This window comes from Tamandua tetradactyla, chromosome 3, assembly GCF_023851605.1.
Source record: "Tamandua tetradactyla isolate mTamTet1 chromosome 3, mTamTet1.pri, whole genome shotgun sequence".
Classification (NCBI taxonomy): domain Eukaryota; kingdom Metazoa; phylum Chordata; class Mammalia; order Pilosa; family Myrmecophagidae; genus Tamandua; species Tamandua tetradactyla.
Window position 1 is genome coordinate 97,601,879 of NC_135329.1, and position 17,220 is coordinate 97,619,098.

The 17,220-nt window shown below is 39.0% G+C and overlaps 1 long non-coding RNA gene across 1 annotated transcript in view; it reads left to right on the forward strand.

Moving 5' to 3' along the window:
• Positions 1-16,827, forward strand: part of LOC143676253 (uncharacterized) — a 149,352-nt gene extending 132,525 nt beyond the window's left edge. The window contains exons 2-3 of the long non-coding RNA XR_013171952.1: positions 12,988-13,193; positions 16,692-16,827. This is a non-coding gene — a long non-coding RNA (uncharacterized LOC143676253). The remainder of the gene's footprint in view (positions 1-12,987; positions 13,194-16,691) is intronic.
• Positions 16,828-17,220: the final 393 nt, after the last annotated feature.

The following is a 17,220-nucleotide window of genomic DNA, read 5'->3' on the forward strand; positions in this document are numbered from 1 at the left end:
CAGGAGACAGATGGGGAAAGAGAGGCAGAGATTGAGTTAGGGATTGATGGCAAGCCACCCTCAGAACAATGCAAACTTCAGAGAAAGCATGATTTTATTGACACTTGATTTTGGACTTTTAGTCTCCCAAATGGTGAGACAGTAAGTTCTTGTTGTTTAAGGCAACCAGTCTGTGGTACTTTGTTACAGCGGCCTGTCAGACTAAGATAGGGACATACAATGACAGGGAGGTGTTATTTTACTAGAGTTTCCAGGGAGCGCATCACCTGGAGAATTATATTTGCACAGAGACCTGAAGAAAATGAACAAGCAAGCCATGCCAGTACCTGAGGAAAGAACATGCCAGCCTTAGGGAAGACAAAGTGCAAAGATTCTGAGAGAAGAGTATGTCCGGATGTTCAGCGGTCTCAGAGAAGGCTGGCAAGTCAGTGGAGTGGGTAAGGGGGAGAGCAGGAGGAGATGACGTTAGAAAGACACAAGGAGTCCATTTTTTTGGACCTTTTCAACCGTGTTAAAAATTTTAGATTTTATTTTGCATCAGATGAGAAGATACTGTGGGGTTTTAGCAGAAGCAAGTCTCCTCTAGAAGCAATCCTTTTACTAGAACTCCTTGGGTAGGCCAAGGCTTTCTTAGAGCCACACTGAAATCTGAGATTCTCCTCATTCTATCCAACTTCTTTCGCCATTTCCTTTCAGAAGTGTTAGACCATAATCATGCTCTGAAGCGTTTTCATGCCTACCCTCCTTCCCTTTCACCCAATAAATCTCTTGCATTTGAGGCTCCATCTTGGCATCTGCTTGTAGGGCTCACCTAACACAATCACTACCTACCAAGTTTTCCAAAGCAAAATATTTTATTCATTGATCCATCTCTCTTATAAGGATAATATTCAATTGGTTTACAAGTCCTGTGAATTTTTTTTCAGAAAAATGTCTCCCTCACACAGTTTATAAAAGTTATATTTGCTGTATACCTGGGTATCCACATATCTTTAATCTTTCTTTTATTTTGAGGTTAATGTAAAAAACAGTAATAGCTCAATGCAGCTTTATAAATAAGTATTATAGAATTTCAATATCCATTTTAATCAGTCTGGGTCCAATCAGAAGACAAAGCCACATCAGTAATTTGAAGAGGAAAAAACAGATGAAGAATTGTTTGCTACTAAAAGTTGATTAACTACCAAAAGAAGAAAATGAGGATTCTTATGGATGCAGGAATAGCAAAAGTAAAAGTAAGCTCTTCTCCCTAGGGCTGAAGGAAAGGAGCTATATACTTAAAGGAGCCCATGAAGGCTGAGATTCCAACCCCATTGCATATAGCACGGATGCCACAGAGACATGTAGCTTGCTGGTAGAATAGAAATATCCTAGAGGGCATAGACTGGAGCTGATTTAGAGGAATGGCCCACTGGTTGACTGAGAAACATGCTGGATGGTATAGGCTGTAGGTCCATGAAGGCAATGGGGTGAGTACTACTGCACTTCTTAGCCTCTTATTCCACTTATTCTATTGGCAGCTGCTCCCCGCAAACAGCAAGCTGGAACTAGGGGTAAAAGTCCCTTCCTCTTGCCATACTTGCAGTGTCCCTCCTATGTCCTCTAAGGACAAAACCTAGAATGAACCCAGCCAGTAATAGAGAAATGTTTACAGGGTCCAGCTCTAGTATCAAAATGTGCAAGGTAAAGAGGGTGGATTCGAAGCTGAAAGGCAATCAGCTGATTATTACATTCATAAGTAGAGGCCAAATGGTGTCATGATCAACAATATTAGTGTCCCTTCCATGTCCTCTCCAGTCCCTTCACCATTTTCATGCATAACAGCTAGCATCTGTGTATCAATGTTAGAGGTTTGCCCTCAGGCTGCCAGAGCCTGCTTGTCTGAAGAGACTGGTAATTCACGTCTTTCCTTATCATTTGCTGAGGGGAACCTGACTATAAATATTTGAATTCCTTTGTCCCTAATCAAGAAAACTCTGGAGTGTGATCCACTCTGTCTCCAGAGGTCCCCGCCCGAATCAAGCCGAAGTTACCCCCACAGGGCTTTTCTAGGTATCATACCCTCATATGGCTCTCTTCTTTCCCCTGTCATATTTCTCCATCCCCCTACTGATTTTTTCTAAAAACACTCATTAATAAATCCCATTTACAAGAATTCTTTTCTTAGAAACTGCCTCTGAGGAATCCAAGCTACGTTAAATGCTATTGAAATAAAATTTTGCAGTGATTTATGGAAGAGAATAGTCGAAGTAGAATTGAGTCATCACATGACATATGGTAGTTCAGAAATGCTGAACCAGAAGAATTGATGGCCCTTGTGCCACGCCATTCAGAACCGATTGCATGGATCTGATCATGGCACATACCGGCTTGTTATGGATCACTGGATGCAAAAGTGTAGTAGCAAATATGTAATGAGAATTTTTTATGTTTGAAAGTTCAGCAATAACTGGATTAAGTAGTTCTTTAATTTAGTTTTCAATAGTGTCACACTTCTCTTAGAATGTTCAGGAACCTAGCTTTACAGAGACACTAGGAAACATCTTATTAAAATTCCATTTTAGAAATGCTTGCTGAGCTTGAATTATGTGTACGGTTGGAAACAGAGTCTGGAAATCATTAATACCGTTTTGTAGAATATACTTATGCAAGTAGTCATTCCTTACACAAGTATTACAAAAACATATTAAAATTAAATTGGTTTTGAGTCTATGTCTTTTTTTATTTTAAATGCAACAATGGCAATTTAATTTCAGCAGAATGGTATCATCTGTCACATTAAAATTATTGTTAATTTGAATTTTATTACTTTCATAGATTTGTTTTTATTTAATTTAAATATGGTTTAGGTTTTATAGTTACCTACATGCTATAAGCATAAGGAGATTATACCTAATTTTATATTCATATATTTCAAAGTAATTTTATAATAAAAATTGAGGAGAGATGTTAATGTTCTCAGTAATGTGTTTCATTGAAAAGAGTCCATACGTTTCTGGGTTTGAAAAACAATTCTTTAGTCCAGAGGTTCTGCAAATGTGGTCCCCAGATAAGTATTAGCAGCACCAACCCTGAACTTACTAGAAGTGCAAGTCTTAGGTCCAGAAGATTTGCTGAATCAGAAACACTAGGGATGGAGCCAGCAATCTGTGTTTTAACAAGCTGTGCAGGTAATTCTGTTGCAGCTAGTTTTAAATTTTCTTCTTAGTTACCAAATTGCACTGTAATGTATGTATGTATGTGTGTGTGCATCTCTTGTTTTTAATAAACTTTTTATTTTGAAATATTTTCAAACTTACAGGACAGTTGCAAAAAAGAAAAAAAAAAACCCATTCAGAGAACTAAAGCATACTCGGATTCATCAACTTTTAACAGTTTGCAACATTTGCCATATCATTCTATCAAGAAATTTAACCTTGATATAAAGCTTAAAGTCCATATTCCAATGTTATCTTATGCCCCAAAAATGTCTGGGTATTTTCTCCTCCATTATTAGATTCAGTCCAGGGCCACATTCTGCATTTAGTTGTTTCTGTCTCTTTAGACTGACTGACTCTCTTTCTCTCTCTCTCTTTTACTTGTGAAGTTTCCACCTCAGCAACTCCCAAGGACAGAGATCAGTGGGGTTAATCACATTCACAACGTCATGAGATGTACTGAAGCTTGACACCGTCTGCTCTGAGCCACCCTGTCCTCCTCGTTCACGCTCTCATCTTCTCGTGGTTCTCTTTAACTACAATCTTGCCCTCCACACAGCTGTGAAATTGATCACTCTAAAGCATATTTATCATGCCACTCCCTTTTAAATACATTTAATGGTGAACCTCTTAAACAGTTTTCTTATCTGTAAGATGGAAATAGTAATGCCTTTCATCAATTTGTTGTGAGGATAAGCATGAAGTATTAATTAAATGATAGCTGTCATTTTTGTTATCATCCTTCTCTTCATCTTTTGCCATCAGCATTAACATCTTCTATTAATTATAAATGTTTTCCAAGTTTGAGAAATTCTCCAACATGAGTCTTGCTGGGAGGACAATTCTCAGTTTTCCAGCCTCCTTTGTACCAAGGACATAATCCACATTAAGACTTTCCGATACACCTTAGGAGCAGCAGTGATAGAGGTTCCTCCAAATCAGTGGTCTGTGTGGGGTAACTGCAGGGCTATAGTGGGGACAGCGGTATCATCCCTGGACTAATTTTGGGACTGATTTTGGCTCTGGCTCTGGCTGCTTAGAACCCCTCTTTCTTGACTATCCTTTGTGCCTGATTTTCCAAGATTTTAAGAAGTTTCATGAGCTACTCCTTATCTGTTTGAACCCCTAACCCAGTTGTAGTCATAAATTGGTCAGGATCTGTTGCTTTCAACTAAGAAGTAGGTATCGGCATAGAACTCAAACTCTTTTTCCAGATCCACTTCTCCTTAATTTCCCTCCCTGAAAGTCTAATATTTTAACTGTGCTGGAGTACTTCCCATTTTACAAATATATCACAAAATTTCATTTCTGTCTGCCTAGGAAATTCTTCCTGTCACCTATTTTGTCTGTTAAAATCCTGTTTATCATTCAAGACCCAATAATTCCTGCCAAAATTAATTTCTCACTATTTATGATTGGATATCTAATGGGTGGCCCACTTACATTCAAGGTACCAAAATACCGAGATGCTTAGAAAAATAACTAGTAACAGTAACAGAAGACTCCCTTTAGCTAGTAGGTCAGTGGGACCAACCCCTGTCCATCATTTCTTTAACAGACACTTTCCAGTTTCCAACTGAGAGATTTGTATAATTTAGGCATTGTAATTGTGATGGAAAGTAATATATTTTAGCATTATAATATAATTGGTCCATGGGGGGCAAATTATGAAATTGAAGCATGATGAAGATGATAAAAGGGAACAATATCAAATCAAGCCATGAAATCAACTTGCCTCATTTATTAGTTAGGCCCAATTCTGAACATTGTGTTTGGCTCCCCAACATATATTCCACCCAGTCTCACTTAAGTAGCATCCTTGGGGTTTTGGGGACTGAGTATAGCTCCACAGGTATACCCTGATTATTCTGAGACAATCATGGTTATTATTGGTTTAGAAGCTCAAACTTAAGCCAGCACTACCAGGTATCGTTGGTTAAGCAGAAAAGAAGGGAAAAAAATCTGGGTTCTTGTTGATGCTATTGAACTACTGATCCTCCAACTCCAAATTCCACCCCATTCAGATCCACTATGTATTGCCATGTGGTTTGTGCACTGTAGATTCTATTTACATAATGAGATTGGCTAGTGGCCTTGAAGTACTTAGTCTGAAATTATTACATATTAATAAAATTATACCATCTTTAATGCTCAAGGCAGTTTGACGATTGCAGTTATTACCTAGAGGCAAAAGTACTCTGATATCCACCTGACATATATACATAAATTTCCCCTATTATGTCACTGCAAATTATGTTTGGCTTCCTGGCTACACTAACACCTCTTTGAGGGTAGGCGCCATACATGACATCTTGGTATAGGTTGGATCTGGCCTGTGCCTGAGACATAAGAAGCATTTAATATATTTTTGATTAATTTAAATTTAGTTATGTTTTACATATATGTTCTGTTTCCTAACTGAATTAAATGGCCTTTTTGGAAAGAAACAATATGACAACTCTTTTATATTTCTGGTATCTATGGTCAGATATATACTCATTATAATTACTAGTTGATAATACTAATTAATATTAGTTACCTTTTATTAATCACCTACCCTATGCCAGTTATGGCTTCTGGCACATCACAAATATTAACTCATTTAATCTCCAAAAGTAACTTCTCAAGTAAAAATATTTTCTCCAATATATAGATGAGGGAACAGAGTCTTAGAAAGTTACTGACCTGTCTGTGTTCACACAGTCATCACAAGCATAAAATCATGAATTCAAATTCAAATCTGCTTAGTTCATTGATAAAGATGATAATGATGTTAAGACATATCAGTTTATTCCCTGCTCTGACACCCTATGAAGATATGACTTTATCCCAAGAAAATATATCTAGGCTTCATGGAATTTATGTTCAAAAATTAAAATGAGCCTGATGATTTCGTCCTTGCCCCAGGTAAAATAGTCCCACTAAGAAAGTCAGTACATGGTTACAAACACCCACTGCATGAGATGGTCTGAAAACGCAGTCAACAGGGGCAGATGCCAGGGGGCAAGATTCAGTGAGAGGGAAAGTATTGATGCACATACTCATGTGCTGAAAATCCATTTACTGCGACCTTCGACTCTACTCCCATATCTTAACAAAAGTCAAGCATGAGGCAGTCACACTGAGACACCAATGTCAGACCATCAATCACTCAATCATGCAACAATTCTTAACAACTTTATGTGCTCAACAGTGAACCAAACCCAATAGGAGGCTGAGGAGAAGTAAATGGCCTTCTGTTACAATTGGGGAGATAAGCAATATATATATATATATATATATATATATATATATATGGAAAGATGACTAAGAAATAAGGTGGTGTATACTAAAATTTAAATAAATAAGGAAGCATGAGCTGAACACAGAATTTGAAAGTGAAAAATCATTGCTTATTGAGATAATTAGGAAAAGATTCAGAGAAAAGGCAAAGCTTGACCTGGGCCTTGACAAATAAGGAATATTCAGAGAGGCAGAAAGAAAACACACTGAAAGACACCATATATATCAATATATGGTTACAGTGTTGTTGAGAGAATAGAGTGAGAAGATCATGGAGTTAGATGGAGGCAGATAGTTAATGATCTAAAATGCCAGAATAATGTGTTTGGAGTTTATTTGTAGGAGTAGAATTTCCAGAAATTTTTTTGCTTTGGGAGCAAAGAGGTGACATAAAGAAGGAAGACTTATTTCCTAATGGACTTCATAGACCTGAGTTTTCTTGTATAACTTAGGTTTAACCAGTATTTGGGTAAATATGGGGTAAAATAAGATCAGTGCCCCAAATTTACTGGTCCTCTTCTCCAGAACCTCATCCATCTCCATTATTTCTGTGCTCCTTTCCTTGACAATCGGTCGCTACGAAGGGGCAATACTTCACTAGTTACTTTGCTACCGGGGCTGCAATAACAACACTGATGCCCCTGACATAAGTATGGTTCCTACATTAGTAGAGCTCTGCAGGCTGTGGAGAGCTTGTCATAGCCTCTCACAGAAGTGGGCACAAAGCTCCTCTCCCATTCACTGAGTCCACTTCTCACCAGAGCTTCATGCTTTACTAAATGCTTTATGAAAGTAGGACCTTCAGATCCTCTCCTTTAGACTCAGACAGGTTATCCAGACCAGGCTTCCCAATCCAGAATTCTCTGTGCAAACAGTAAACACACACACACAGAAACAAACTGTATTAGTTAGGGTTCTCTAGAGAAACAGAACCAACAGGGAACACTTGCAAATATAAAATTTATGAAAGTGTCTCACGTGACCGTAGGAACGCAGAGTCCAAAATCCACAGGGCAGACTCCGAAGCCGATGACTCCAATGGATGGCCTGAATCTATTACAGTACCTACCAGTGCTCTATCCCCAGATATGCAAATCTCCTCTCAATACATGCAGAAGCATCAGATATGTGAGTCGTTCCTATGCATCTCCCTCTTCTCTGTGGCATCTTGCATGTTTTCTGCTAAGATGTGTCTCTCACCTGTGCGACAGCTCCCAAAGGTTGGCTCCCTGCTAAGTTCTTGGCCTGATCCTCAAAGCCTCCCACAATTTGTTCTCAATCTTTCTTTTTCCCTCAAACTCCTTATTATTCTTTAGCAAAACTGGGTTTGCCTAAGTTTCTAAATACCATTCCCCACTGAAAGGATCCAGGGCTCCTGGGAGAAATGACCCATTTCACACTGGGGCAGGCATAAGGCATAGTTCAAGATCAGCCTGGAACACACTGTTGTGCCTGAAGTAAGAAACTTCACAAATAGTGATGGGGACATGTCAAAAGGACACAGGAACCAGCATCAAGGAACTCTGATGGACAAATCTGGGCCAATTCGAACATTAAAAAAGTGATAGTGGTGGCTTATCATGCACTGACTATAAAACAAACATAGCAAAACTTTGTGCAAATTTGTTCCTCGGTAACCCTTTCTGTCTGTCCATCAACTGTGCTCAAATACAGGTATTTGCAGGATGAGACATGTCTGGTGGGTACCAGTGAAGGACTGAAGATGCAGCATTCCAAATTGTTTCGCACCAGTTTCTACCTAGTCAGAAACATGATCTCATTGCCTCCGCTGCTGCACTTGTATATTCTGCAAACTCAAAGTCTCCCTTGCCCTGTTATGTGATAACATGAAACTGCCTGCACCAAATAGCACCATGGGCATGTGCCTCCAAACACACTCCCAAGTCAGCCTCATCCATAGAGAGTTTGCAGAATGGAGAGGCAGTTGGTAACTGACCACATGCATCTCAAACTCACGTTTTATCAGTCTCCAGATTTAATAAACTCTGATTGATTGGGATTAGAATACAGGTAAGTGAAATGAGGCTATATGGAAAAAACAGAGAAAAGCAAACATATGAAGATACGCATTGGTCTCTGATGGACTTTTCCTATACAACTAACTGTTAACATTGTCTTCCAAAAACAAATTTCCCCAGAGCATGTAGTTAACTTCATACATGATCTGCAGTGGTGTCCATTTACTCTTTGTTATCTGAAACACTTCTGTCAGGCCCTTCCTTCGGACACAGTTCCCTTTGGCCTTTCAAATGTAGGATCATAAGTGCAAAATGTCTGGAGTCATATTATCTGCTTATATCAGAGGTGCTATTAGGTTTTATATACCTCTCACTGGTTTTAACTAAGCACCTACTGACAGTTTGATGGGGTAGATTTCATTCAACAGACACAAGGGTTCCAAACTCTCTTTGTACTGATTTAGCCAGGAAGACATTCTGATTTATTGCTGAAGTCAGTTTACAATTGTGTATGATCCTTTGGAGGAAAACAGGATGGTTAAAGTCAACTACTCTGGAACTTCCCGAACACCCATCCTCTTGTATGCCAATGCTTGGGGTCATGATGACAGGTGTATTGCCCTGTGAGGTCAGCTTTTGCATTGGAGGATGACTCAATCTGGATTTTAGTTTGTGATAGAGGAGGAGGAATGCAAGAGCATTGTTTCTTGGTGAAATGTGACTCATCCTCAACACTGGCAAAATAGACAGTTCCAGTAGGACTTAAAACATACAGTGGCAAACTGGAACTGGCCAAGAAGAACTATTTAACCAATGGACAGGTTAGCAATCTGGGATCCAGATAACTAAAGAAGAACAGAGAAAGAGGGAGCCAGAAACAGGCAAGCAATTAGAAGTTACAAGTGACTGCCCTAAGCTCAAGAAGGGGCAGGAGAAGGAGGCAGATTATGGCCAGGGCATTATGGACCATTTCTCTAAGACAATGGTGTTGAACTTTAGTGTCCCCAGCATCACTTGGAGAACTTGAAAGAACAGGTTGCTGGGCCCTACGCCCAGGCATTCTGACTAAGTAGATCTGAAGCAAGGCATGAGAAATTGCATTTCTAACAAGTTCCCAGGTAGTGCATGTGCTGCTGGTCTTAGAGACCGTACTTAAGAGCTACTACTCTAGGGTCTTTATAGTTGCCAAAGAGCTAAATTTGAAAAGTCAGTCATTTGGGGGAGCAGAGTGGACTCCTAAGTTAAGAGGTACATGGTTGGTTTGAGTCTGTGCCTGCCTATGCAGAGGGGAAGAAATAAACAAGGGAATAATTCCAAGTGGGAAAAGGTTGGCTTCTAAAATAGCATGGGAAATTGGAAGAAGCAAGAAAGAAGTTTCTCAACAGGAAGAAGAGTCAGTTTACAGAGATTTAGCCCAGAGAGCAGGGTTGTGCTGGGGCATATCAGCATCCCCACGTAGGTTAGGATGGAGCCCAGAGAGTCACCAGCTGAACTAATATAGTGTTAGGTGAGTGTGGTGAGATTGATTTGGCTAGAAATGCCCAAGGGCAGCACAGGTACCTATTGGGACAGAAAATCCAAGCCCCCTAAAATATAACTGGGGTCAGGATAAGAAGTCAGTCAGACATCAGGCAGACAGACAAATCTAAAATACTCAATGTCAAGGCAAAGGCAGTGAGTGAAGAGCTTGCAGGTGGGCCCAAAACAGAAAATTCCCAAGAATGGGAAAAGCACAGCAAGGCGCAGGAGGTGCCAACAGAGAATCACGGCTCAAACTCAGCAACAGGCTCAGAAAATCAGGCTCCTCCTTTCCCTCATTCTCCTCCTCCTCCTTTTCTTCCTCCTCTTGGTCAACAATATTCTACTGGAAATCTGAGCAATAGGTGCAGGAGCCAGAGGAAATAAGGAAGCAATATCTCTGCTGGACCTTAAGAATATTAATTGCCTCTGAAGGTAGGCTGGGCTGGATTCCTCAGGTGTGTAGCCTGCCTCGTTCAGCTCAATCACTGTGCCAGTTTGAAAGGATATGTGTACCCTAGAAAAACCATGTTTTAATCCTAATCCCATTTTGTAAAGGCAACTGTTTCTTCTAATCCCTATTTAGTACTGTATGCTGGAAACTTAAATTATCTCCATGGAGATGTGACTCACTCAAGAGTGGGTGTTAAATAGGATTAGGTGGAGACATGTCTCCACCCATTCCAGGTGGGTCTTGATTACTTAACTGGAATCCTATAAAAGAGGAAACATTTTGGAGAAAGCCAAGAGATTCAGAGAGAGCAGAGAAGAATGATAGAGCCATGAGAAAGCCACAACAGAGAATGCTGCAGAACCACAAAGCAGAGTCCACCAGCTAGTGACTTTTGGAGATGAAGAAGTAAAATGCCTCCCGGGGAGCTGGAGAGGAAACTAGCAGATGACACCATGTTTGCCATGGGCCTTTCCAGCCAAGAGAGGAACCCTGGCCATATTCACCACATGCCTTTCCACTTGAGAGAGAAAGTCTGAACTTCATCGGCCTTCTCGAATCAAAGATTCTTACCCTGGATGCCTTAGATTGGACATTTCTGTAGACTTGCTTTAATTAGGACATTTCCATGGCCTGAAAACTGTTAACTTGCAACAATAATTTCTCCTTTTTAAAAAGCTGTTCCATTTCTGTTATATTACTTTCTGGCAGCTAGCAGACTAAAACAACCACTCTGGCAGTGAGTCCGAATACCCAAATATCTTCTTCTTCTTCACTTAGTAGTTTCATGAGGAAAGTTGAATAACTAAAACCCTTGTCTGATTGTTTTCATTCAAATCCCTTTCTTTTAGCCAAAGATCAAGGATCTCAAATTCCAATATTTTCTTAACTAGAATTAGTACTGCATGGATCTTTGCAGAGACAAAACACATCAAGACCTCTGTACACACTGTATAAATACAGGCCCCCATCCCAGCTATGTTTGCCTATGGAGAAGTGCAGAAGGGTAAGAGCTGTATCAGTTGCCTAGACAAAGGAAACTGGAGACTCAGATGCCTGTCTGCATCCTGCAAAATTGCACTTAAATCATTCCTCCAGGTACTGCATGTGCTCATTACTTTTTTTTTTTCCCTTTTTGCATGGACAGACACCGGCAATTGATCCCATGTCTCCGGCATGGTTCCCATTACTTTTGTAATCATTCATTAATTCAACAGATATTTACTGAGACCTATTATGTTGTGATTACTTCACTAGATAATATAGATTCAATTTGGAATGAGATATAGCCCTTAGTTTAAAGAACTTAGAGTCTTTTAGAGGAGAGACAGTCAAGTACATAGGAAATTAAAATACAGAGTTAAGAGTTTTGATGGAACAAGTAGAAAGTGCTACAGGAACAAATAGGCAGCTTGGCAGGTCATGGAGTCTGTCATGTTTAGAGTTTTGAACTTTCCTTTTCCATTTTACTCAATTTCTACTTGCCACCCTCTCCCCATCACCAATTTCAGGAGGATAGTTCTGCACTCTCAAAAACTAAATTAATTAATTAGGCAAATTATGGACATAGAATTGGTGTATCATGAAATTATGGACATAGAATTGGGGGCTTTGGAGTAAGACTAATTGGTTTCAAATCCCAACACTATTATGTTCTAAATATGATATGGGATAGTCACTGAACCACTCTGTGCTCTGATTTCCTCGTCTGAAACTAGAATATTTCTGGTTATATTGACATTTGTAAGGATCAACTAGAAAATTGTTGTAAAAAATATAAACTAGCACAGAGTAAATTTTCAGTAAGTGTCAATTTTCATTGTTGTCGTTGTAACTACTATTACTGCTACTGCCATGTCTAGGACACAATGGATCCTTGGACATTGGAAAACTGTCCTGTTGATCCAATTCCTTCTTCTCTTAAGACCTTCTTCTTGATGTTGGAAAGATTGTCAGCAATGCCGGTGTTATTGTCCTCCTAGGGGATGGGCTATGAATCCTTCGATGCCCTAGTGAGAAAGGAACATATATTATGACTAGGATAAAACCATCTGTCACAAGAATATTAAACTATCCCCAATTATATAAAAATTGATTCTTCTCTGAAATCTGTTCTACAACTAATTGTTACAATGTGCTTTGAAATTTATTGCTTTTTATGTATGTGTGGTATTTTTCACAAAAGAGAGAAAAAGTCAACTGTGATGATTAAAAAAAAATTTCCCTCTAGTCTCCAATGTTCTGAAGCAGCTAGAAGGAAAAATCTGAGATGAAGGAATGGTAGCCCATGGCAAACTCTGGGTTCTGTTCTGTAACTATTTCTTGAAGAGCGCTTTGAAAATTATTGCTTTTTTCTTTGCTTTCCTTGTATGTGTTACAATATACAATTAAAAAGTTAAAAATAACTGATTCTTATGTTTTAGTGAGTTGAAAATACAATAATATAGTAGAAAGATTGTTGAGCAAAATATCTCTTAAATAAAGTATGTATCACTTTTATACTAACAACAGGCTTTGTCAAACTTAAGGTACATTTGAAAAGCTCTAATTTCTTTTGAAGATCTGCAAGCCTGGAATAGAAAAATTGCAGAGGAAGACAAGCCTCATCCAGCTGGCAGAAACTGGACATAAGAGAAACTGTGAGCCACATTGCTTTCTGACCTGCAGGAGAGTAAAGAGCAAGGACACCTGGTGTTCCTGAGGCCAAACTTTTATCGAATCAACTTCTAACAACATTCTGGATAATGGCTTTACTGAGAATCACAGGTAAAGTAGCTTGGGATGTTAAAAATAACATCGGGGTGCTGGCTGTGCAGGCTTTGATCACTAACGAATCCAGTGTCCAAGTGACTCGGGAGGCTGTCCTTTGAGCTTTTGTGTTTTCAAGAACAGACAGCTGTGGACTGAATCAGCTACAGGTTGAGGGAGATGTTCCTGAAATGTTTTAATTCTGTAGGAGATGGATCTGAGCTAATGATGCTAAATCACAGACCTTCCTCTGCTGCTTTAAATGGCATTTCACAAGGCAGGCCATGGGGAATTCTCCTGAAATTAGACCATGGACTCATTCAAGACATCAATTATTTTAATTTTGTTGAAGAATAACCTGTTTTAAACTGTGGAATAGGGAAACTGAATATTGAACTTCAGGCATCTTTACTCTTTGCTCTTCTTTGGATCATGAAACAAATACCCAGAAGGAGAGTTCTTTACTGCAAAACAGTCACTTTGGTAGGTCAGATACATATTCCAGTGGTGGGACCATAGTTCAAAACATTACTCTTCCTTCTTTGAGACCTGCCTTCAGAGTCAACTTACAGCACACACAAGTAAAGCTACGTCTTTATTAAAGTCATTCCTTATTTATGATCCAAACCTTTTAAAACCATCCTCTCACCAAGTCCAGTTCTAAATTGTTTTGTAACTTCCAGTAGTCAGTTGACTTTCAAAAATATGATAAGCATTATTTTAAAATATCTTTTAAAAAGGTTCTTTAAAAGTAGACCCTGAATAGTAGTTCACAAAATGTTTAAAACAATGTCAACATTGCTGGAATAAATAAACAAGGTAGTTACATTGAAGAGAGAAACTCTCATTTTTGATATGCAAGGTCTGTTGTGTTAGGTTAAAAATTAAATCATATTACCAAATAGTAAAACTTTGTCTTTGTCCACACAGGACTATTTGTTGTTTTATATTCTGTTTATCCACCTGTAATTCTTAAACTTCTGGGAGTTATGGACTTAAAATCTGATGTCTCATAAGTCTTAGGAATGTATTTCTTTCATGGCTATATTATGCCTTTTGATGTTAAAAAGCTGTTACTGTGGATAGGTGAGGCAATTTGATTTATAGTATATTTCAAATAAATTTGTGTATATAAAGATAAATTAAGGTGTTTTCCAAAAGTATCTATTTATCTACCTCCCAATTCAGCTACTTGTATTTATTTACATCTATCTCTTTGTTTATCTGGAAAATTAAAGGGTGAGAGGGAGATTAAAGGAGGAGGAAGAAATAAATGAATTGATTTAAGGTCTGCAGAGAACACTATATCTTGGAGTATGGATTTCTGAGCTCTAATAAACAATGCTTTCACATTTAAGGGTCAAAATCTCACAAGACCCCAAAGAACCAATATCTTCTATGTGCTCTGTAGAAAAAAAAACTATTCTCTCATCTTCTCAGAAAAAATATTCTAGACATGTCAAGGTTAATTGATGGTTACTAAATGGACCAAAAATTCAAATAAAATGTTCTACAAAGATTCCAGTGTCTCAAAGTTTATATGAAGTTTATATGATGAAGTTTATATGATTATCAGAATCTATATTCATCGGCCAAAAATATGTACCAATGTCTCCCTGTTTAGGGTAAATAGTCTGTACAGCCACCCACTCCCAGGGCCATACACAGAATTAGGCCAATTGCCAATAATGGCATCCCCCCATTTCAAAGATCCGATCTCTCTCCTTTCTATCATTCTAGAGTACCCCCTCTGGTCAGCCCCTGCTAACAGTTCTTCCATCTGTTGTCTCAGCCACTTTCTCAGTGTCCATTATCACTTTCATACCTCCTAAACCATCTCATATCTATTCGTCAACTCCTTTTCTCCTGCATCATACTTGCTGGCAAAAGCCCCAGGATGGTTAAATCTAGCCCTCTAATTGCTATGGTCCTTCATTAGCCTGTATTTTGTCCATCCAAGCACTGTACTTGGATATGAAGAATACACAAGTACTTACTAGTCTAATGTTAACTAATCACCACAAATTTCACGTTTGGTCATTACACTTAATAGGCTCACTACATTTCTCAAGTCAATTCACTTTCCCACTTTCCATTATGACTATTTTCCACCTCCCCTCACTCAAAATATTCAAAACAGGCTGTCCTGTGGCTTACTCTCAGCTATTTTCCTTATTTCTCTTGAATTGGGAGGCTGCTTTCACTGCAGTTTATTAGCAAGCAGCAGAAAGGAGACAGGCTTAAGATTACAGCTGAGTAGATAGCTGCCGCTCCCTCCATATTTCCTCCAAGAGGTACCTGAAGTTTAGTTCAATGCAATATGCATGAATTGAGGCATCTACCAGGTTAGAGGGACCAGAAGTGTGAAGGCTCATTGTCCTTCACACATAAGCTGAGGGAGCAGCTACATCAACACTGGGGAAGTCTACCCCATTAACATATAAAAAATTTCTCTCACAACTAGCTAGGCTTCAAAACATATCCCAAATCTTATCTCCACTGCACCCACCTTAGTCCAGCCACCAACATCCGTGGGCTGGATATTGCAAAAGCCACCATTTCCACTCTAACCAGCCATGGCATGACAGCTCAAATAATCATTTAAAAACAGAAATCAGGGCATGGGCTTCCACTGCCTACAGGCTTCCCTATCATTCCTGAAATAACATTGCAAGTCCTTATGATGGCCCCACACATGGTCTGCCTCGGCGGCCTCTGCAGAATCATTTATTACTACCCTCTTCCTCTACTCTTGCTCCAACCCCACTGGCCTTCTGTCTGTTGCTCAGACACACCCAAGCGTATTTATGCCTCAGTTATTTGCTCTTGCTGCTAATCAACCTTTAATTCAGAACCCCCAGATATGCCCATGGCTCTTTCTTAAGTGATTGAGACCTTTACTGAAATTCTGCCTTACTTCTTCATAGACAATACATCTGGAAGAGTTTTTGCCCACAAATATGATCACTCTCTACTTATTTCTCCTGTTTCATTTTTCCTTAGCATCTATCACTATCTGATAATATACCATATATTTATTTGTTAATTTATTTATTATATTATTTACTTATAATATAATTTAATTTATGTACTCTTGTCTCCTCCACTAAGATGTAAGACCATAAGGGGCAGGAATTGTGTGAATAACCACTGAATTAATTGTAACTAAAATAGAGCCTGTCACGGATAAGACACTAAGTAAGACTTTTTTTTGAATGATTAGTATTATGCTTATTTTGGCATCTTTAAATCAAAAAGCTTTGTTGGTAATCAAATGCTTTTATTTTCCCCACGTATCTATGAGATGAATGGTGCAGAGATTATGGTAACCATTTTTTAGATGATGGGAGCTATGTCTCAAGATGACATGAACTGTCCAGGATCATGTAGCTCATAGTAGCAAATTTGAGTAAGACTCCTGACTCTGGGTTCCTAATTCAGTTGCCACATTTGGCACATTCAGTCAGGCATTCGTATAGACTTCCTTTTATTTTTTTGAGACTTTTTTTTTTTTAGCTTCAGACACCATCCATGATACGCAACGGAGAAGGCTGAGAAGCCAAAAGGTGAACCATGATACATTCACAGGATAGAACATGGTGTGGCCACAAAAAGGAAGGCTAACGCGAGGTATGCAATGAGCCGAGTGAACCTTGGGGACAATGTGTCGTGCAAAATAAGTCAGAAACAAAAGAACAAATATGCTGCAGTCTCTCTCAGAAAATACCTATAAGAAAACTGGAGCCCAGAATGCAATCCCCTACATCAGTCACACGCAGTCCTAGTTGTAAGTGTACTTATAGACTGCCTTTTTTTGACATGGGCAAGCACCAGGAATCGAACCTGGGTCTCCAGCATAGCAGGCGAGACCTCTACCTGCTGAGCCACCATGGCCCAACTTAGACCTTCTTTTAATTGAGCAACTCCAGATCACCTTAGAGGTCCAATGTTCTAGGAAGCTACTTCACATGAAAAACACTATTTCTCTGCACTCATTGGTGGCTTTTCTTCTTCTTTTAACATTTTTTTAAAATTATGAAATATG